Raw genomic sequence first — 23,613 nt, 5'->3', positions numbered from 1 at the left:
CAGTAGGTAGGCAGTCACACCCAGAAACTGCTCCCAGCGCCGTGTAATCGTGTAATCTCATCAATGGCCAACATCCAGAGACTATAAAACCAAGCTCCGGGAAGCGCATGACCATGATATGGCCTTGTTCTAATAGCCTAGTTCTCCCTCTTGGAGAATATGACCAGCTACCAAGAATTTATTGCCCGCATGGGAGAGTCTGGCAAGCTCCCTGTGGCATATTCATATGCCAAATACAGTAGCAGATATATACATACCTCTCAGAGAGCCCAGTAAGCTACCAAGAGTATCCCGCCTACACGGGCAGAACCTGGCGAGCTACCCGTGGGGTATTAGATATGCCCAAAACAATAATGATAGGTCTCATTCCCCTGACCCTGAAAGAGCCTCCAATCGTTGGGAAAGATGAGTAAGGAGAGGCTGCTAAAATCTCAGGGCTGAGAGGAATAAAGATGTTCCTGATGCCCATTCAAGTAAACTGATGAACAACAGGATGACAGTGACACAGTGACAGTGATATTTAAAAGAAGCTAAGACATGAGGGTAAAGTCCAGAACAATCCATTTCCTCTATCAGATATTCTCCACTTCATTATTCAGATTTGGGTGACTAAATGGTTTCACTTTTATTATTCTAAGCTTTTTAAGATAAACATTTATGTAACAAGATATTCCAAGGAGCAGTATTGAGATGGCCCAATAGGGAGAATTCATATTGGTCTCCTTCTGCAATAACAGAAAATCTGCTCCAAAACTTCGGTTAGTCTCCTGAGAAGCTGATCTAAAACTTCAATGTCCAAAGCTTTTCCAAAGAAAGAGGCCACAGAAATATTACACACACACACACACACACACACACACACACAGAGAGAGAGAGAGAGAGAGAGAGAGAGAGAGAGAATGAGAGTGTGTGTGTGTGAGAGAGAGAGAGAGAGAGAGAGAGAGAGAGAAAGAGAGAGAGAGAGAGAGAGAGAGAGAAAGAGAGAGTGAGAGACAGACAGACAAAGACAGAGACGGAGACAAAGACAGAGAGAAACCTCTCCTGGAAACAGAACCTACTCTGGCAGGTTCGAAAATTGCAACTGAGCAAAAATCTGTAAAGTCAGGACTTTCCCCTAAAGGGCATTGTGGGTGAGGAGGAGGTTAAGCCAAATACTTGCCACCTCCAATCTTCCCGTTAAAAGCCCCTTGAGCAGAAAGCAGAAAGCTCTGGGGTAAGAGAGCCACCAAAGTCACCAGCAGGCACCCCTCACAACCTTGCTCCTGGCAATGCCCAGGGATGTGTTGTGAGGGGTCTTAGTTTCTTTAGCACACGTCCCCAGGGGTAAGTCACTGAAGACAGCCAGAAAAACTGCTGAGCTGGCTTGCAGTTCCGACTTGGTCAGCTCCACTTTCCATGCAATTGTTCACAAGCAAGCAAAACCGGGGAAGGCAAAGCCCCTGTAGATTGCCCAAAGCACAATCTGCAGCCCTTGCCCGCTGAATTCACTGGCTGTGGCCTCAGTCTGTCCAGACTGCCTCCTCACACATGCCCGCACTGTCACCAACAGGCGCTGAGGTCCAGCCTCCTGTGAAACCTACTGCAGAACGGGCTTCTCAGGCAGCACCCAGGTATGCATGGCCAACACAGACCCATCTTGAACCCATGATGGCTGTCCAGGCACACTCAAGCACAGACCTCCCAGCCCTTTAACTACACGTATTAAAGAAATGGAAGAACTTTACCAACACCAGCAGATCAGATCAGAGCATCAGCCCGGCAGACTGCTAATACCCGAGTGCTGTACAAGTTCCCGAAGATGACAGCAGAGCACTAGGGCTAACGGTGCGCACTGAGAGGAGATGGGAGCACGGGACAGCGGCAAAGACAGAGAGCATGAGAAGCATGGGAGAAAGTTTGAGAAGAGACCCACTGGAAACCACAGCACACAAAAAATACAATAACGGAATGTAGCTGGAGACACAGTACAGAGGGTAACACAGGGCAGTGCTTGTTTTGCATGCGGAAGACTCAGGTCTAGTATACAGCATCTCGGATGGTCCTCAGTTCTGCAGGAGTGATTCCTGAGCACAGAGTCGGGAGTAAGACCTGAGCACAGGCAGGTATGACCTAAAAGCCAAAACTAAATTAAATCAATAATAAAACATAGCACTTCAATGGGCTACAAATTGAATAAGCGAGCTCCAAGGGGAAGTGGTGGAAAATAAAGAGATGTTAAACAAGGAAAATAAAAACAATGAAAATGACATGTTAGATATATGGGAGAGCGTTAAAGAGGAGCAGCATTTTTATCTTCAAGAGTTTTGGAAGGAGAAGACAAAAAGAGGCAGATTTTTTATTTGGAAAAATAATGACTGATCACATTTCCCAAGCTGAGAGTAGAATTAAATATCCAGGTCTAGGAATCTCAAAGAATTTCAAACAAAACAAACACAATTATTTTTATCCCCTATTCCTCGGTTTCAAATAAACACAAATTGATGCACACAAACACAGTATAGTTTCCGTAGTGTAGTGGTTATCACGTTCGTCTCACACAGGACACAGTATAGTTAGAGTAGCAAAAAATAAGAGATAAAGAGAGAATTCTAAAAGCAATAGGGGAAAAAAATGTAAAGACTTGCTTGTAAGTAAAACTTTTAAAGAGTATCATGAAATTTCTTTTTCCAGGAAATATGAAGGTCAGAAGCATGGTATCTATCAAGTTCCAAATTAAAGACTTCAAACTAAGAGTGGATCACTCAGCTATATCATTCATATATGAAGGAGGAATAAAGGGCTTGCTTTGGGACAAACAACAGTTAAAGCAGTTAGTTGCCTATAAAATGACCTTCAAGAAATACTTAGGGACTTATATATAAAAATGAAACTCCATGTGGAATAATCAGATACCTACACAACATAAAACATGAAGGAGGAGTCTATTTTCATGTTGATTGATTTTCTTTTTATTGTCCCAGTTATATTAAGTTTATAAAATTTTAAATTTCAGATATCTCAATTTTTATTTATGAAATTTGCATATAGTTATTTTAAAATAGCTCTTTTGTCTCTGCTGAAAAGTACTTTGTAGACTCTTCAAGCTGTCTTCTTTAATTTGGGTGTGTTAATTTGAGGTTTTAAGAAATAGGTTTATTTCAAGTTTTTGAGTTTATATATTCTTTTCTTTTTTAAAAAAATTTATTGAATCACCATGTGAAAAGTTACAAAGCTTTGAGGCTTAAGTCTCAGTCATATAATGATCAGACACCCATCCCTTCACCAGTGCACATGTTCCACCACCAAGAAGAGTTTATATTTTCAAGTGATATGTGAACTCCAGAATATACATCCAACTCATAACATACTTTAGAGTATGTTAGTAAGAGGTTATCAATATCTAAATCCAAAAATGTAGTAAAAGGTTATCAATATCTAAACAATTAAAACATCATCAACATATAACCAATGCACTTTAGCTGTTTTTACTTCCAATTTTAAATTGCATCCTTCTGATAATCTGCTAATATTATCTTGATTAGATTATAATTATTATCTTTAGTATACTCATAGTTGAATAGCTAAGCAATTGGATTTAGTCTTCCACTTATTTACTTAGTTTAAGCTTGTTTTTTTCTAAGATCAATGCTCTGAAATTTATTAAATCAAGTAGAATAACTGGGCAAAGTATTGCAGAATAGCTGCCATTTCTTTTAAATTATGTTTTAAACTAAAATGATTCAATATTAATTCACTAGATCCAACAGGTAGCTTGCTCCTGTGTGAGTCAGTAACACATAACCCAAGTAATTTGCACACACAAAGCCCATACGGTTTTTCCTTTTCTGCATTGATGTCAATTTTCTTTTGAGTCAAGTTGAGTCCTGGTCCACCTCCATGACCCAGTTCATTGGGAAACATGAACTGAGTTCCAAGTTACACAGTAATACATAGCTAATATTTTATTTTTTTTCGAGATAGTCAGATGGGGAAGAATTGACAATGAGTTTCAGGAAACCATAAAACCAAGAAATGTTTGGGGAGAAATTATCTATAAACCACTTACTCTGTTGCTTGCTGAAGGATTAAAGCTTAAGAGCAGACCAGATCCCCTCAGGAGATGATTAAGCAAGAAGAAAGTGCCTGGTAAAACTTTGAATAAAGAAACTAGCGAAGTTCTAAGTGCTTCTCCTTGACAATACCCTTACAACAAAGTTTTGTTTTGCTTTGTTGTTTCTGGGTTTGGGCCTTCCTTACCTGCTTAAGGCTGACTCCTGGCTCTGCACTCAGGGATCACTTCTTGCTGGGACTCGGAATTCAAACCCAGGCAGGCTGTGTGCAAAGTTTATTACCTGTTAAACTTTCTGACCCACCATTTGCAATAATTCTTTTTTTAAATTATTTTTATTAGTTACTTTATTTTATTTTTATAAAGTTGTTCATGGTAATTTATTAAATTCAACATTCCAACTCCAATGTTCATGAAAAACGAACTAGTCCCTGAAGCTCCATTTGCTCTCAACGGAACGAACATCTCCTAATGCAGCAGCTATGTGTACCTGGGTCGAGAACTCAACATGAGGAACAACTTGGTGCCAGAACTGCGCAACAGGTAGAGAGCAGCGTGGAACGCCTTCAAGAGCTCGAAGAAGTGGTTAAGAGGATGAAGAAACTCTGGCTCTGGGCACATCTTTTGGACTCCACCGTTCTTCCTGCACTAACATACGCCTCAGAGACCTGGACCCTATGAAAACAGGATGAGAATGCTATTAGGGTATTCCAAAGAGGAATCAAAAGAGCTATGCTTGGAGTATCACATTTTCACTCAAGTGAGATATGAAATCCAGAGTTCAGACATCGTCCATCAAGAATCAGGGAAGCTGTCTCGTTTGCCAAGGCATCAAAAATCAGATGGGCCAGACACGTAATGCGATTCAGAGATGACCACTGGACTAGAGCTGTTACCAACTGGAGTCCACGGGATGTCAAAAGACCACATGGCCGCACACCAATGAGATGGTCAGACTTCTTCGTCAAAACCCTGAATGAACAGTTTGAGGCTCTTCCTGTTCCTGGAGTGAGCAGATATCATTGGGCTACACAAGCATGTGACAGGGATGAATGGAGAGGTTACTGGCGCCCGCTTGAGCAAATCGAAGATCAACGGGATTACAAGTGATACTTTATTTTATTTTTATAAAGTTGTTCATGATGATTTATTAAATTCAATATTCCAACACCAATCCCACCACCATTACACCTTTCCACCACCACCTCAAGACTGCCCCAATAGTAGGCCCTAAATAATTTATTTTGTATTTCTTGTTATGTATAATTGACTAAAAATAATCAAAGAGATTTCCTTTAAGAAAGTGTGTGAAGATTGTTGTATCTCACCCTGGAGCCATTAAGCCCTTGTATAAGATTACTAATATGTTCTTACAGGTTAAGCCTTGTGTGTTAATGTTTTCTTCGACCCCAAAGTCACCATACAGTTAAAAATTTAACTCCAGCTATAGCACCGCATTCAAATTTTAGAATTCCTGGAGCATGCAGAGCAAGTGGCCATGCAACATCTCATACTTTATACCACTAATATACCAGGAGCAGCACACCACATTTTATGGGATGCAAAGTAGTATGCAAAAATTCTTTTTTTATATAGTTACAAAGCTTTCATTCTTGAGGTACATTCATACAATGATCCAACACCCGTCTCTCCACCAGTATACATTTCCTACCACCAATGTTCCCAGCACCTCTCCCCCCTCCCCCCACCACTCCCCCTAGCCTCTACGTAAGTCTCATATGCAAAAATTCTTATCTGTACAAGAAGCCCCAAGATAAGGCCACTTGAAACAAGACCCTCTATTATCAAATCCCCAAAGCAACTTGGGTACTTCATTCTGGAGTTGCACATCTGTAGTTGGGTAAGTATTAATGTTTTTCTCTACAGGACTCTGTCCTTCTCCCGTTTTCCCCTCATAAAACTAATCTGTCCCACTTACACTCCTAAAGCTTTTTACTACAAGAGACAAAGATCCTGGTGGAGTTCTTAGCTGCCTCTTCCTTCTCTGGTGCAGAGAGGAGCTTTACCACCAACTCCTGAACCAGAACTCCCTGAAAACCTGGATGGTCTTGATACAGGAGCGTGTCAGCAGTTAACTGCTGGGCCGTGGGCCCCAGGTTCTTCAACATCTTCCAGAGTGAAAATATTGAATAATAATAAATATGCTCAGACTCTGAGTTGGAAACAGAAACGTTTATTGAAAAGTAGAAGAGAAAGGAACTCCTCAGTTGGTGAGAAACATAGTAGAAGACTAAACATGATTCCTTCAGTGTGACCCTTTTGTAAAACCAAATGATATTTTATTTAGTTGTTTTTGTTTACAACTGAAACTCTGGGAATTCAAAATTAACATCCTTGCCTGGAGAATTGGGTCTTTGTGTTACTTAGCAAGTAAGAATAGTTACAATAAATCCAAGAAATTATAAGGGGGGGGGGTGTCTGTCTGGCTAGCTTTGGGCCTTTTGGATTACCTTTTTGGTCTTAAGCCATAAGGATGCAGTCAAAAATGAGATTGGGGGCTTAAGTGATAGCACAGCGGGTAGGGCGTTTGCCTTCCATGAGGCCGACCCGGGTTCAATTCCCAGCATCCCATATGGTCCCCCAGCACCGCCAAGAGTAATTCCTGAGTGTAGAGCCAGGAGTATCACCTATGCATAGCTGGGTGTGACCCGGAAAGCAAAAAAAAAAAAAAGAGAGAGAGAGAGAGATTGCACACAGCAGGCAAGAGGAGGAAACTGAGACATCCTCTTTCATTAGGGATCAGCTCACTGGTCATATTGGTCAAATAGGTTTCAGGTTACTGCTTCCTGAAAATGTTGGTGCAATCTTTCCCAGTCCTGGCCTGCCGGGTAAATACCCCATCGTGAACATCATGATGAGACTCTTCGGTAGAGTCTATTGTGGTTCCACTGGTGCAACAACACGTATTTCTCTCTAAGCATAAATGTTGGTTTGGGTTGTTAATATAATATAAATTAACTTCCAGATGGGCCCACTGGTTGGGCTTTTTCATAGATTGAAAATCATAATCTTTTTTGATTTTTGTTTTCTTTTTGGTTTCTGATTTTTTGGTTTTGTTTTCTTTGGGGGCCATACTTGGCTATGCTCTGGCCTCCTGGTTCTATACTTAGGGGACAGGGTGCAGGGATCCATTCCTGGTTGATCTGTAAGACAAGAATCTTAACTGCTATCATCTCTCTGGTTCTTGAAGATAAGAATGCTGATTTTTTATGTGTTCACATAGCTCATCTCCAATTCTCTTCTTTATACAGTGTTGAATAGTTACTTAAAAAGTGCTTCTGAGTAATTGCCTAAAGTAATTACTCATATGATCTCTATGAAAAAGCAAAATATGACCAGAATAACTTTTGGCACCTTTGTAACAGTTTAAAATTTTAAGCAAAGTTGGTTTTATTACTAATTTCATAAGGAGATATCTGATGCTAAATGTATTCATTAAGAAATAGGATTTTAAAAAAAATAGCTCAATTGCATTGAAATATTGGGCAACCTTCACATTCAACAGAAATGTTAACCACTTATTAATGTAATCATTCTCTTTGATCGCACCTACACTTATTTTGAATATCACTATGGAAACTAGAAAAACTGTCCCTCATGAAGCATAATGAAGCTTTTGAAAATACATTTTAAAATCACCTGCAAACAATAGCCTTTAAATCAAAAGTTCTAGAAATAATTTCTCTCCCTTTTAGAGTCTATACTTAATATAATTAATTTTAATTATAATATAATTATCTAACCAAGATCACAGAGTTGCTTTTGAATAAAAATATAATGTCCCCAATATATTTTAGCTATGGAAAAATGTGAGCAAGTGTCTATTTCTTTTTTGTTTGTCTTTCTGATTGCTCTGAAGCTAAGACAAAATTCAAACACGGTGGGGGTCAAAGGTCCTCTGAGTTCAAGTTATTCTAAACTCAGTGAAACAGGAAATGCTGGGAATCCCATGAGGAATTAGATATATTTGTTGAGAAAAAAGCTTTTGAACCTAAGCTTTATATCAATTTATTATCTTTTATATATAGTGTTATACACAGTGCTGAGAAAAACAGATTTCGTCTCTTTAAGAGAGATGAAAGGGTATGTGGTACCATTTAGCTTGGGTGGTAAGTTGAAGCAACCTGTTAGATCTCTGGAGGGTGAAAGACTGAATCTGATAGAGACTTTATTTTAAGCATCTATTTGTGGGGTTAGACTGGAGCAATAGCACAGTAGGTAGGGCGTTTGCCTTGCACATGGCCAACCGGGGTTCGAGTCCTCCATCCCTCTTGGAGAGCTCAGGCAAGCAACCGAGAGTATCCCGCCCCACGGCAGAGCCTGGCAAGATACCCGTGGTGTATTCAATATGCCAAAAACAGTAACAAGTCTTACAATGGAGCTGTTACTGGTGCCCGCTCAAGCAAATCAATGAGCAATGGGATGACAGTGCTACAGTGCTATTTGTGGGGTTAACAGCAAGTGTATATAACGTTAATCAGATGCAAAGAAATGAGATGAATTACTGACACGTAGATGAAGGAGTTACGTTCTTATTGAATATTCACGACAAGGCACACAGTTTATGTAAAAGCGAAAAACCATTTGATGAATGTGGGGTACTCTTTGGAACATGCACACTTTTTAACCACTTAAAAAATAGGATCCTTTATTAACAATACTGCTAATGTATAGGGTTTCATGTGTACAATCTTCCAACACCTGTCGTCTATCCATCTCAAATCATGTACTTTATTTTATCTTATTTTTCTGTTAGTGGCAGAGCTCCTTCGTGGCTCTGTGTTGGGACTGTGTTGAGTGTTGCATATCTCTCTGGTGGGACTTGCGTGACTGTAAGAGGTGCCACGGATTGAACATGGTCAGCTACATGCAAGGAAGCACCATCCCCTCTGTACTGTCTCTCTGGCCCTGAAATAGGTAACTTTTAAACTAGGATGTTGTCTTCCTAGCTTCTAAACGCACGAAGACCGTCTCTATAGTGGATATGATGAATTTGGCCTGACGGTCTTGCCCACCTTCCTTCCAGTGCATCTTTCTGTGCAGCAAAAAATTGAGAAAGTCGAAGTACCTCTTGAGGAAAGACTGGCAAGGAGAGTTCTGGAGGCTGTTCCAGTGAAATGATGTTCCAGCCTTAGCAAAAGGCAGGAACGAGGTGAAGACCATGACTCTCTGCTTTTGCTCCTGCTGCCTGTAGCAGCGTCGGGTTTCCTGTGCCAGGTTTTGTAACCTCCAGGGAAGTTCCTTGGGGCCGAGTGGCGGCCACAGGCTTCCAGCACTTTTACCAGCACTGAAGTCACGGTGCCATCTGGAACTGACGGTGGAAACAGAAACTGCCCAACTGCACCAGCCTCCTGAACAGTTACGTGATTTTGATAAGCTTCATTGTCCTCACGGAGGTTTGATTGTGGTGCCACATCTCTTCAGTTTAGCATGATCACAGAATTAAGAGTTTGAAGGTAGAGGCCGGAGTGATAGTACTTGGACTTGGGCTTTTGCCTTGCACGTGGCCGACTCGGGTTCTATCCTTGGGTCCCATATGGTCCCCCGAGTCACCATCCTGAGTGATCCCTGAGTGCAGAGCCAGGAGTAACATCTGAACATCATCAGGTGTGGCACAAAAACAACAAAACGACTTTGATGTTAGTCCTCATTAAGATCACTTCAGCTCTCTCAGGGATTCTGAAATCAATGACCCCTGAGCATTGCTGGTGTGGCCGAAACCAAAATCAACCAACCAGACCAACAATCAAAATACAAACACTTGTTCTCTGTTTAACACTGGATAATGCACTACTTAAAGTAGTCATGTGTGAATCATGCTCATTTGTGAGATCAGTTTATTATGTTATCGTTACCTGAAATATCTGGACTGTAGCACTGTAGCACTGTCCTACTGCTGTTCATCATTTTGCTTGAGCAGGCACCAGTAACGTCTCCAATTGTGAGACTTGTTACTGTTCTGGCATATCGAATAAGCCAGGGGTAGCTTGCCAGGTTCTGCCGTGTGGGCAGGAAACTCTTGGTAGCTTGCTGGGCTCTCTGAGAGGGATGAAGGAATTGAACCCGGGTCAGCCGCATGCAAGGCGAACGCCCTACCCGCTGCACTATCGTCCAGTCCTGAAATATCTGGACTAGGTACCTAAAAAAGGACATATCATAATGCAGGTGTTAGTCTGCTAGCAATCTAGCTTATAAATTGTTCCTGTAAGTAATTTAATAACCTTGAGATTACAGTTTGAAGGTGTGACACAATAGCATGAAAAGGCTATAGAGCAACTGTGAATAAACCTATTCAGTTTTGGAATCAGAGTACCTGTGAAAAACCACACATACTCTTGCCACATAAAATTGCCTTCTTTAAAAAAATCTTTTCTAGTTGTTGTATGAGCCATGGTTTATATTTACAAGATATAGTCTATATTTGCATCTTTAGGTAATCTTCTATAACCCTGAGCAAGAAAAATGTTTTTCAATAAAACTAATTTATGATTAGTTGCTTAATTTCACTTCAACTCCCCTATTATCAATATAAGAAGGTATTGGCATTGGGCAGGCTAAAACTTAACAGACGATGGAAATTCTCATAGCTACAAAGAATTTGTGCATATGTCTTTTCCAAATGCTTGTAATTAAAAAAGTCCTTCCTTCGTCATACACAAAACTATATGTGGATTCACTTGCACTGTACATCTGAGGCAATTGAAGACAATTTTAGTGATGGATCCAGTTTCAAATTCAAGAGCTTTGAATAACATACATTTTCCCTTAGTTAGCTCACATAAGGATTCGTCAACTTTATTTGAGTGCATCTAGGAAAACTACAACAAAAGCCCCCATATAGAAAAGAGAACAGTGTTGTTCTGTATTTTTTCTGTGAATTCCCATGCATTTAAAAATTTTTTTAATGAATCACTGTGAGATATAGTAACAGACTTACAAGCTTTCATGATTTCATTTCAATCAAACAACGTGCGAGTACCCATCCCTCTACCAAGGCCCATTCTCCACTACCAATGTTCCCAGTGTCCCTCCCGCCACCCCCACCCCTTACCGCCCCCTGCCTCTGGGGAAGACACATTCCTTCTTACTCTTTCTCTTTTGACTGTTGTAAGTCTTACAGAATTCAATAGAATTTAAAATAGGTGAGGGAGGTTGCTATGCCACTGAGTTTCATATTCTCCCTTTTCAGTAGCTTATAAATTTGGTTTGACTTCACATTACAGGATAACCATTTTAAAAATATAAAAGCACAAGGGACTGGTAATGTGACTCAGTGGTAAAGCACCTGCCTTGCAGGCATAAGGCCCTGAGTTTGAGCCCTGGCTCTACGCCAAAGTGTGCAAGGACCATAAACAAGAACGTGATCCTCAGTCCACAAGAAAATGAGAACAGCAACAAAGGGAAGAGAAGGGAAGGGGAAATGGGCACAAACCTTTTTTCTATGAGCACCAGAAGTCAATGACTGCATAGACTAAGACTTAGAGGACTAAATACAATAATATGTTCACTAAATGGGATTATTTAAATTTTTTGGTTTTAATATCTTAAATATTGACAATTATTTTAAAGAATTTCATTAAGTATTCAAAGTATAGAGACAATAAAGCGAAGATCACTAGCCACTCAGGTTGGGGAGTGGGTGTGGGAGAGGGGTATATTGGGATTCTTGGTGGGAGAACGTGTGCACTGGTGAAGGGATGGGGGTTTGATCATTATATGACTGAGACTTAAACCTGAAAGTTTTGTAACTTTTTTCACGGTGATTCAATAAAATAAAAATTTAAAAAAAAACAAAAAATAGTTTCATTAAAACATGAGTGAAAAAATAAAATACTTGATAACATATTTGTTAAGAAAATGGTAAATGAAAGTAAAAATACATGCCCTGAATTTAATAATTTTCAGAGATGATTTTTATCATCTTGGCAAGTGAAACTTTCAAATGAGAGTCTTGATCATGAAAAAGAATTAATGCTTTGTCACCATCTGAATAGTTGAATAGTTAGTGATCAATTAAAATAAAAATTGTATTCTTTGAAACCAAAGAGATAATACATCAGGTAGTGTGCTTGCCGTGCATGTGGCCTACCCAGATTTGATTGACACCACAAATGGTGTCCCAAGAAGTGCCAGGACTGATCCCTGAGCACAGAGCTAGGAGTAAACCCTGAACAAGCCAGCTATGACTCAAAAACAAAACCAAGAAACGTGCAATTAATCAATAATCGAATAAAGAAGCCTAGTGAAATGCTAAGAATTTCAAGCCAAGTATACTGAACTGTGGCCTTGTTCAGGAATGTGTAAATACAAAACCTGGGCTTAAGTCTTGAGGTTAAAATTTAAAAGAGAGATAAGAAGGACATTAAGAATTCTAAAGGTAATCAAAATGACTCAAAAGAATGCATCAGCCATGGATTACAATTCATTGTAGTTTCTCAGACCTCCCTGAACCTGAGCTGGGGCATTAAACTTATTTAGAGAGACCTTCTTAAGGAAGACTGAAAACTAGAAATCTGGAGCAATCGGTCATGATGAAAATATTCACTGAAATAAATGGTGGGGAAATCTGTAATTATTCTGCAGCACATCAAGTTGGAGAAACACAGCTTTGCCTTAGAAGGCCAAGCACAAAAAAATTTTTTTTGAGAAATTAATATGAGAGGAAGGCAAAACTCAACTCATACAAAATAACATAGAAATATTTTGTTATAGTAAATATTAAGGTTGCATTCATCCGGATTGTATAGATTTTGCAGCATTTGAGATTGTTGGGATATTTTTAGTGGCTTTGATATAAACACGTTGCAGAATTTTTCTTTCTGACAAAATTTCAAGTTTATCTAATTTGAAGTAAGGATTACAAATTATCTCTTCTGTTTAATATTAACCAAACTGAAATTGTCAAAGTTTTACCTGATTTATTCAATAAATGACTAACTTTACATTCTCTTAAAAGAAAGTCATTTTCAGTATTGCCAAAAACCTTTTTTGGTATAAGCTTTGCTTAGAAATTTTCTTTAACTTTCTAGAAATCCTTACTGAATGCTTAATTGATATTTGTACCTAATAGGAACCCCACAAATTTTGGTGATGAAATGGGTTAGACATAATTTAAAAATTCAAATCAGTTAATGAAATAGGATAAATACTGTAGATGGAGAGGGTTATGGTGTAAACATTAGGTTCAGTGTCTTGTATTTTTGAAAAAAATTATTTGTGAAAAATTCTTCAAGTATACTCTAAGTGCATTCTACACTTTAGAGACTTACAGTGACTAAACCTTTAAAGACTTAAAGGTTTAGATTATCTTCAATCATAGTAGAATTCTGGAAAAGAAAAGAAATATGAAAATTTTAAAATGCAACATGTACTCCAAAAAAACTCTCTCCACAATTGTTATGTTTTACTTTGTATTTTTATTTTCATCATGTGAATTCAAGTTAATTACCTGAAGAAGCAGATGCTTCCCCATTTAACCCCTTATTACTTTTCATAAATGTTAGCACAAAATTGAAAATAGAGGAACATAAATCTTTCTTTTTGCATTTTTATTCATAGTTTTCCTTTTTAAATAATTGTAATTAAAGTCCATAAGATTGCTCTATATACTCCATGTCAAGTGAATAATCATATATCAATTTCTGAAATGAAGTGTGGGTTCTTGTAGAAGAATTAATTAAAAATCAGATAAATTAAAATACTGCTTAGTTATAGGAGTGAAAACTAATGTTTTGAATAAATTCTGAAGATCTTTTTATTTATGTTGTTAACTCCCATTTCCAATTCTAATGGCCTACTAATTATACCCCCTAAATTCAGGTTCTGGATATGCATACGGAACTAGGATTTTTTTTGTATAGTTTATATTTTCTGTCTATAGAATCTTTGGAATTGCAATAGAAATACCTTTCCCTATATTTATCATGTAGTAAATGCCAATGTAAAAATGAAATACTGGATTTAGCAAAATATAGAACAAACTGTGAATGCTCAGAATGAAAATAAGGTCCTGCAATTTATTTTCAGAAATATTTGTATACTTTAAAATTTGCATGTTAATTAGAGACATTATTCAAATAAATCCTAATTTATAACTTAGTTTGGATAAATAGACTGATATCTATATAATTTATTAAATTTTTTGAAAAGTGGTACATATTTTTAACATGTCATTTTTGTTTAGGTAGAGTATGAACTTTATACTGCTATTTTTTTGGCCATTAATAACCTGTTGATTAAAAAGCAAGGCATATTTCAAATAACAGTAACAAAATCCAATGCTAAAATATCATTTTTAGCTAAATTAAACTGATTCCTGAAAGAAGATAGTTGGATCTGCATGAATTAGGGTGGTCAGACTTTTACAGCTCTCTGGTTTATATAGTAGGATTTATGTTATGTTCTATTTAGTGTTATTTTTGGCCTAAAATGTTCTGATCATTTGGTAAATCTTTCTGTGTGTAATATACATCATGATCACGAGCACGAAGTCCCGTTAATCACCAATTTCTCGGGCGGGCTCAGTAACCTCTCCATTCGTCCTTTCTCTGAGATCTTAGAAGTCTCTCTGGACTCAGCCCTCCTAACCATGTTGCATTGGGGGCTCTTTCAGGGTCAGGGGAATGAGATCCAGCTTGTTACTGAATTTAACATATGGATACACCATGGGAAGCTTGCAAGGCTGACCCATATGGGCAGGAAACTCTCAGAAGCTTGCCAGTTTCTCCCAGAGGGAGAAGTAGGCTACAAGATATCGTGCGGCCTTGCGCTTCTGGGAGCTTGCTTTTAAGTCTCTCTCTGGATGTTGGCCATTGATGGGATTACACACACCTGGGTTCCTCTGCAGTACCTTCTTGCATGAGGCCTGGGGCCTCAAGCATTGCTGTTGCTAGGTTCCGGTGGTCTTTGGCTGCCGGGAGCTCCGCTTGGGGTGGGAGAGAAGCTGGAGCTCATCCCCTCTGAGGGGGTTCGGGAAAGACAGCCAGGCATGCAGGCAAGAGACTCTCTGAAGATGTTGGGAAGTAATATACATATCAAGTTAAATAATATAATATGTTGGGAAGTAATATACATATCAAGTTAAATAATCAGATTTCCAAGAGATTAACCAATTAATCTTAGTGCTTGCATAGATGATTGCTGAAGAATGATGAGATTCATATAAAATAAACTTCATTGTCATCAAGACATTAGGTGGCTCGTAATAATTATTATCTTGTTAATTTTTATAATACCTGCCATAAGTGTCTACTGGGAAATGGTTCCCAGGCATTTGAATTATCAGGCTGATGGCTTTCATGTTGCCATCATTCCAGGGCTGAATGCTAGACTTGGTCTTAAAAGATTTTCAGGCTGCATATCATTTGGGCGTTAAAAAGGTAGTATGGTGGGTAGGCTGCTGTACTGGGCTCAGGTTGCCGACCTGGGTTCAATCCCTGGCACCACAGATGGTTCCCCTAGCCTGTCCTTGAGTGCAGAACCATGGGGAAACCCTGAATACAGCCAGGTGTGACTTCAAAACAAAACAAAAATAAATTAATATCATAGTTCAATATATTGTAGACATCTTTTAACATTGTTATTTTTATGCTCAGAGATTTTATGAAAGAACAGAAAATGTTATTTTTGTGTTTCCAAACACTGCAGGTGTTTAGGGAAACATGAACATTTCAACCCTTAAAAAGATGAAATGCCAACTGGAATAATATTTGGATACATAATTTTGGATACTTAATTTTTCATCTCTCTGAATCTAATATAGCTCTTTATAAAACTGTCTCATCGCTTAGAATGGTTGTACGTTTAATTCTTTTCTTTTCTTATCTCTTTTATAGAGTTTTTATTTTTTTTATTAAGGCACTGTGATTTACAAAGTTATTCACTGTTGAATTTCAGGCATACAATGTTCCAGAGCGAATCCCACCTCCAGTGTCAGCTTCCTTTAACCAGTGACCCCCAGTCCCCTCCCCACTCCAATCTACCTCCTTGACAGGCAGACTTTTAAGTTTGGGTGCCGTAATTTGGATCTTCCTGCTGAACATTTGGAACTGAAGTGCTGTTGGATCTATGGTTTAGATAGATCGGAGTTTATGGTTTAGATCTATGGTTTAGATCTATGGTTTAGATAGATAGATCAGATCTATGGTTTTGGTACATCGGAGCTCCACCCTTTCAATGTACCCTGTCTCTGTTCCCTTTCACTTTTTCTTCCTTCATCCCTGTTTCTTTCCTTCCCATACCCTTCTCAGTATCCACTCTAAGATCAAGGGTGATCCAGGTATCCCCCTTCGAATATCTTGCATTCCCTAGACCTGTAGTCTATAAATTACAGATAAATTAAATCATCTAGTATTTTCCTTTCTTCTGACTACTTTATTTAACATGATAGATCTTCTATCCAAGTTGCAACAAATTACATGAGTATTTTATGCTCATTTTTATAGTACTAAATATAATGTGAATACCAAAGGAAAAATTAGAATATGACATCTGGTGTCAAGTTTGTTCACATCCATGCCCTGCCACATGCTACAAGTAAATTAATCTCCATACCCAGTTTCCTCTCTGTTATATGAGGATTAACTCATCAACTACACAAATTGTGTTGTGGTGAAGTTAAACAAGGCATATAACATTTAGATGAACATCTGTTATATAATAAAAGCTTATGATATACCTATTGTTACTATTATCATTTATCTAGCATGGAATTTTTATTACTGTTAGTATGACTAAAATATTGTTTTATCTACAAACCATTTGATAAATTAAAGTATATTTTATATATACCCAGGATCACTGTTACATTTGTGAAGTAAATGCAGTGAGAAAAAAAATACCCTCAAATTATTGATGTTTCTAATCAAAATCTTAAGTATGAGAGAATATTCAGTAACTCTATGACAATCTCTTCTTACTGCATATTTCTAATTAGAAACTTGACTTTTAATTAAAATATTTCTAATCCCATCTTTTAATTATGTAATCACATATACACAGAATTTAATTAAAGTATTTCTAATCCTATTTTTTTTCAATTTTGTAATCACATCTACAGAGAATACACACAGAAGTGGTTTAATAAACCAATTACACACATGATCTTTCTCCCACATACATGACCAAAACAACAATGCAAACATATATCTAAAAAATCTGGAGAAAGAACAATAAGTGAATCTAAAATAGTAGAAGGAAGGAAATAACATACTAAGATAAACATATGTGTGGCCATTTGTTGCTGCAGCATATCCTAGAGTATGCTGTGTGATAGTGTTTATTTATATTTTCACTTATTTATCAAATAACTGTAGAATAACTGTATGCACTTATGCTTGAAGAGCAAAAATATTTTCAGAGCAAAGAGCAATTTCAGAAGATCAAAAACAGGCAACTAGTTATAAGTTATTTGAGTGTGGGATACAGCTAAGAACTCAGGATAAGGAAACAAAAAGTTTACTTTTATTGTTTGGGATTAATAGTGTGAGTGTGTGTAAATCCATTTCTGTCCATTCATTTTCATATTTGCAATAAAACTCTTCCTTCTTTCTCTCTCCCAAACTTCCTCCCTCCCAATCTTCTTCTCCCTCCCTCCCTCCCTCCCTCCCTCCCTCCCTCCCTCCCTCCCTCCCTCCCTCCCTCCCTCCCTCCCTCCCTCCCTTCCTTCCTTCCTTCCTTCCTTCCTTCCTTCCTTCCTTCCTTCCTTCCTTCCTTCCTTCCTTCCTTCCTTCCTTCCTTTTTTCCTTCCTTCCTCCTGGCTCTGTGCTCATGGATCATTCCTGGCAGTGCTTAGGGGACTACAGGTAATGTCTGGGGATTGAACCAGGGTTCCACCGGCAAGGCCAGAAGCTTACCTGTTATATATCTCTGGTCCTGTACCATTTTTGGAGAAGAAATATAAAATGCAAATGCACCCTCAAAATAGCAGGGGAACCCTGTCGGCCTTTGTCCCTGCTATTTTCAGAGTGGCCTACTTCTGTCTATGTGGGTCAGTGCTGAATGCCAGGGGCAGAATAGAGTCCTCGCAGGAAGTGTGGTGGGTTGTTTTAGAAAAGCAGTGTCTAACAAACGCAGAGAGTCTATACTGGAATAATTCTTAGTTTTGAATTAGGGATAATGTTGTGAAATTTTAAATGCCCAAAGCCGTTGAGTGAAGGATGATCTGCACATGTCCTTGAAAAAGTACAAAAAGTGCAAGTGGCACCTTGGTCTTCAGACCAAGTGCTTTTGCCCGGCTCTGCTCAGCTGACAATGCACACACCATAAAGGTCAATGCTCCCAGATCTTTATTTAGAAAGATGATCTCAGCATCTCAATGTCTTAGAGTTCATTTAAGTGACAGGTCAGAAGCAAATCCTAAACTGTAGATCAAAGGGCTGTCTTAGAAAGGTGGGTGATTAATCTTGGTTCTGGGAGGTGCATTTACCCAGAATTTCTATTTAATTGTCAAACATCATTCCCAAACATAATGCTTTGTTGTTTTTCTTGAGATTTTACCAAGCAATCAAATGATTCTCACATGATTCTCACATTTTTTAAATCTAATGTGAAGGATGAGGGGCTGGAACAATAGTACAGCAGGGAGGGTATTTGCCTTGCACGCAGCTGACCCGGATTTGATTCCCAGCATCCCATATGGTCCCCTGAGCACCGTCCAAGTAAATCCTGAGTTGCAGAGCCAGGAGTAAACCCCTGAGCATCGCCAGGTGTGACCCCAAAAGCAAAGAGAAAGAAAAGAAAGAAAGAAAGAAAGAAAGAAAGAAAGAAAGAAAGAAAGAAAGAAAGAAAGAAAGAAGGAAGGAAGGAAGGAAGGAAGGAAGGAAGGAAGGAAGGAAGGAAGGAAGGAAGGAAGGAAGGAAGGAAGGAAGGAAGGAAGGAAGGAAGGGAGGGAGGGAGGAAGGGAGGGAAGGAGGGAGGGAAGGGAGGGAGAAAGAAAGAAAGAAAGAAAGAAAGAAAGAAAGAAAGAAAGAAAGAAAGAAAGAAAGAAAGAAAGAAAGAAAGAAAGAAAGAAAGAAAGAAAGAGAGAGAGAAAGAAAGAAAAAAAGAAAGAGAAAGAAAGAAAAAAAGAAAGAGAGAAGGATGAAAGGTGTGTAGGTAGATATTCCCAGACAGACTTCCCATATTCACAGCTGACAGCAGGGTGGGGTGGGTGGTGGGGTGGTGGGATGGAGGTGGAGGACAGGCTTAGTGGGTAGGGGTGGATTGTGGGGAGTGGGGTGTGGGGGGATATCTGTGGCTGAGGTTCCCAGGTTAATTCTGGGTGATGGGAATGAAATTCGGTTGCTGTCCTATACTCCAGTTTTGTTCTCTTACTCCTCCAGAATTGGCCGCTGGAACATTATAAACATGCCCACTGAGGCATTTGTAGGCGTTCAAGTAGTTATCTTCCTGAGGCGGTATGTCCAACACAGGGTGCAAATGTTCCAGGGGGCTCTAGCAATGAAGTCCAAATGTTGCCAGTCTAAACTCTCAACACTAGGGCAGTTTATCTTTTTTCATTTTTCCTGATTATTCAAATGCACCAGTTTAAGCTCTACGATGAAACCATCTCACTGTCTCCCTGACTGTTGAAGAATTTCTCCAACGTATGAGGCTATAACCAGGTTATATCTAAAATTCTGTATGGCCTTTATTCACTATATTGTGACTAATATCCCCAAGGATGAGGGATCAATCTTCGGGTACACAAACTCTGTTTTCTGATTGAATAAAAAAAGTCAAATGATAGTGAAAATTTGAATTAGTGTCCATTTTTTATCTATACCTTGTCAAATGCTAACATCATGTGATGATGGAGATAATATTTTTGGACAGTGAAGAGGGCATTCCCGAGCAGTGCTGGGGTGCCCAGGGGCCATTCCCAGAAATCCTCAGCCCATCCAGCTGCTTTGGCCTGACCGTTAGGCTCCTGGCCCTGGCGAGGTGATGCATGGTGCTTACCTTCTGTAAGGACATTATAAATCAAGGTCTTGTGTCATTGTGTTGTGTTGCAGGGGATCTCCTATGTGATTAGGAAAATCTCTGGGTTTAAATTTATTGTTTTTAAGGGGTAAAACCTACTCTCATGATAAACATGACTGCATTTAAGGCCTATTTGTCTTTAGAGTCAATATTTACATCCTCTTTGTGTAGTGAATTGATGAATACTACAGTCTATGTGCACGGGGCCAGGACCCGAACACTTCATAGATCTCCAAGACCTGCTCGGAGGAGGACTTTCATTTAGACACAGATTAATTGAAAACAGGGAATATACTTTGGGCGAAAACAGAGAACAGTAATTCTGTTTTATATCACTTTTTAGGGGGCAAGAATATACATGGTCAGTAGATGCATAAGAGAAAGCAATCACAGAATAGATTTACTTGTAATACGTATTGTAAAAAACTGAATGCCATTTCCACTAGGAAGCCTCGTGCAGGAAACAAGGGCACGGCAGCAGAAGGGAAAAGGGGAAGGTTAGCTACTAAATTTTGATATAATAGTAACTTAAAAAGCTGGTGAAATAAAGCTCTCCGAACCCAAGAATGTAAATTTCCCCATTCATTATTAAAGGTGATGTAACTTTTATAGCAATGTCCCAATACTGTTTTCTAAAATAATGCAAAGAAGCAACTTTTGGAACAATTACTAAGTACCATACTCTCCTCTATACACTCTGCAGGCTTTATCTTACTTATCAATAAAAATCATTAAATAATTCCATTATTTACTTCATTTTCAAATAAAGGAATGGGGTAAAGAAACTAAATCACAGGTTTAATGGCAGATCCCAAATAGAGAGGTGGTAAAAAATATGTTTTCAGTTTATTTAAATAGCTCTCATAAATATGTTGTGAAGTTGTGAAATACATGCAAGCTGTGAAGAAATGCATAACATAAATTTCAGCACTTTAAAAAAAAGAAGAGGTTCTCTTTTCAAATATCAAACAAACACCTGTGTGTGTGTGTGTGTGTGTGTGTGTGTTGATTTGGCTAAACTGTCTGAATCTAAGGAGCTTTGCATTTCATTTCTCTATCTAGAATTACAACTAAAACCAGAAGCTCGAGTGTGTGTGTTTTTTTTTAAAGTCATTCTAGTATGTGGTGAAAAAATAGTCTGAAGGTGGTGAAAAAATAGTCTAGGCAGCAGTGATAATCCTTTAATTTTTGCTACTCACTCGCCACGGAAATTAAATTGCCTTCTAAAATCGGGATAGGGAACGACATACACAGGAAGTCAAGACAAATTCAGTCGAGATAGATAGCACTGAGTCACAAGTTTAAAGGACGACTAAACTTTATTCTTAGAAAGCGTGTCTGGGACCAAGCTGGAAATCTACGCAAATAATCCCTTACTCCACTGAGACATATAATTAGTCATAAGCTCTTAACTAGTAGACTATTATTATCCATAGTTTCATAGGTACCCTGTTAACAAATAACTCTAGGAATATTCCTTAGAGAGGCATGAGGGTCTTTCAAGTGGGGCTCAATGGGCTGGGAGGCCCCTCCAACTTGTCAGGAATTCAATGTTGGCATCTAGAATTTGCAAGCCCCAAATACCTGGATTACCTCACCACCTTTGTGACATTAGGGGCCACACGCAACACACTCTGGTCCTTCTATCTCTTCCCCTTACTACATATATATTATATATAATATATATATATATATATATATATATTATTGAGTCACGGTGAGAACAGTTGCACAGCTTTCCAGTCTAGGTTTCAGTCATACAATGATCAAACGCCCACCCCCTCACCAGTGCACACCCTCCACCACCAAGAACCCCAATATACCCCCGTCCCACCCCTCCCCCCGCCTATGTGGCAGACGATTTCCACTTTACTCTCTCTCTGCTTTGATAACATTCAATATTTCAACAAAAAATCCACCATTATTATTTGGAATTTTCTCCAACATTTTCTCCAAACTGCCGAAAAGGCATCATTAGATAATTAGTTTTCTATTGCTGATATGAAGAGCATTTTGGATTTCTGATATTTTAGTAATAAGTCTGGAGGGATTTCTGCCAAAAGCCGCTGGGTTCTGAGATTGTTTTGTGTGCTTCTGGGATCATGGCCGTTCAGGAGCTAAGAGCCGTTCATGGACGGCATCTTGGGACCTCGTTGGGGCAGGGAGGGGGACCGGTTCCACCCCCCATTCATCGAGGCTCTGCGTGTCACTGCTCTCTCTCTAGTTTTGGGCAGGGGCAGATGTTAGATCGTTTATTTTCCATTGCTCACTTTGTATATCAGGAAAGGTCTCATGCTTCAGAGAAATAGTCCTGTAGCCACACACCGGAGCCATATTTGTAGAAGCTCAGGGTCGCTGGGATTCCATCTGGAGAAGGCATGGAGACTGCACCTGCTCCATCTGGGGGTCCCAGAGACATCAGCTCAGTATTGGGCCCGGAGAACTCTCCGGTCTCATGGTGCCCGCCGGGTTTCTTCAGTGCTGAGTGCGGCTACTCTTATTTTTAAAAATGTTCAATTTCAAATGAAAACATTAAGCAAGGTCCTCATATGAATCCTAAATATTGATGAGTCTTCTCTCAAACATGGTGGCTCTCTTGTCTAAAAGAGAACTGGTTGTGTTTTTACCTTTGTCATGCCCTCGGCTTGGTTCTTAAACCCACATTCATTTCCCCATAGTTGAAGGACTGGAGCAATAGCACAGCAGGTAGGGACTTTGCCTTGCATGTGGCAGACATGGGTTCAATTCCTCTGTTCATCTCGGAGAGCCCGGCAAGCTACCGAGAGTAACCCTCCTGCATGGCAGAGCCTGGCAAACTACCCGTGGCGTATTCAATATACCAAAAACAGTAACAAGTCTCACAATGGAGATATTACTGGTGCTCACTCAAGCAAATCGATGAACAAGGGGACAACAGTGCTACAGTGCTATGGTGTGCATGCTAGTTGGGGTTGGGGTCTGCCAGAGCACGCGAGGCTGTGCTGAGGTTTGGGCATGCGGACCTCGCCTTTCCCTGGTACGTGCTCTATCACTTGAGACACGTCCTGGCTTCTCTCTCCTTTTCAGCATGTTAGTAAACAGAGACTCTGGGATTAGGGCACCATCTAACAAGTCATGGCAAAACTTTAGATGATTTTTATGCTCATAGGAGGAAACTTCATAGTCCTGTCTGAACCCAGACATTTTCCTGCTTTGAAATCTGTGTCATGTCGATTCAGGAGCTTGAGGTGTGTGAGTTTTTCCTGCTCCACCTCATCCTGGGGATAAAACAATAAAGGAAGTAATGCTACAAGTATAAAATCCTGAAAATCCATTTTTTGTTTTTGCTTTTTTCCCTTGAAGGAGTCTTAAATGCTTGCTACTTTGAATGAAAATCAGAGAGGAGAGGTATCAGGAAGAGAAGTGAGTGAAGTTAGTAATGAAGTGAATTATAATTTTTTCCTTTTTGTTATTTTGTTTTGTTTTGTTTGACTTTTGGGCCACCCTCGGTGACTTATTTAGGACTTCCTCCTGGCTCTGCACTCAGGGGACACCCCTGGCTTGCTCTGGGGACCATATGGGATATTGCAAATCAAACCTGGTCG

Source organism: Sorex araneus, chromosome 2 (assembly GCF_027595985.1).
Source record: "Sorex araneus isolate mSorAra2 chromosome 2, mSorAra2.pri, whole genome shotgun sequence".
NCBI lineage: Eukaryota > Metazoa > Chordata > Mammalia > Eulipotyphla > Soricidae > Sorex > Sorex araneus.
Note: the sequence above shows the minus strand (reverse complement) of the source record.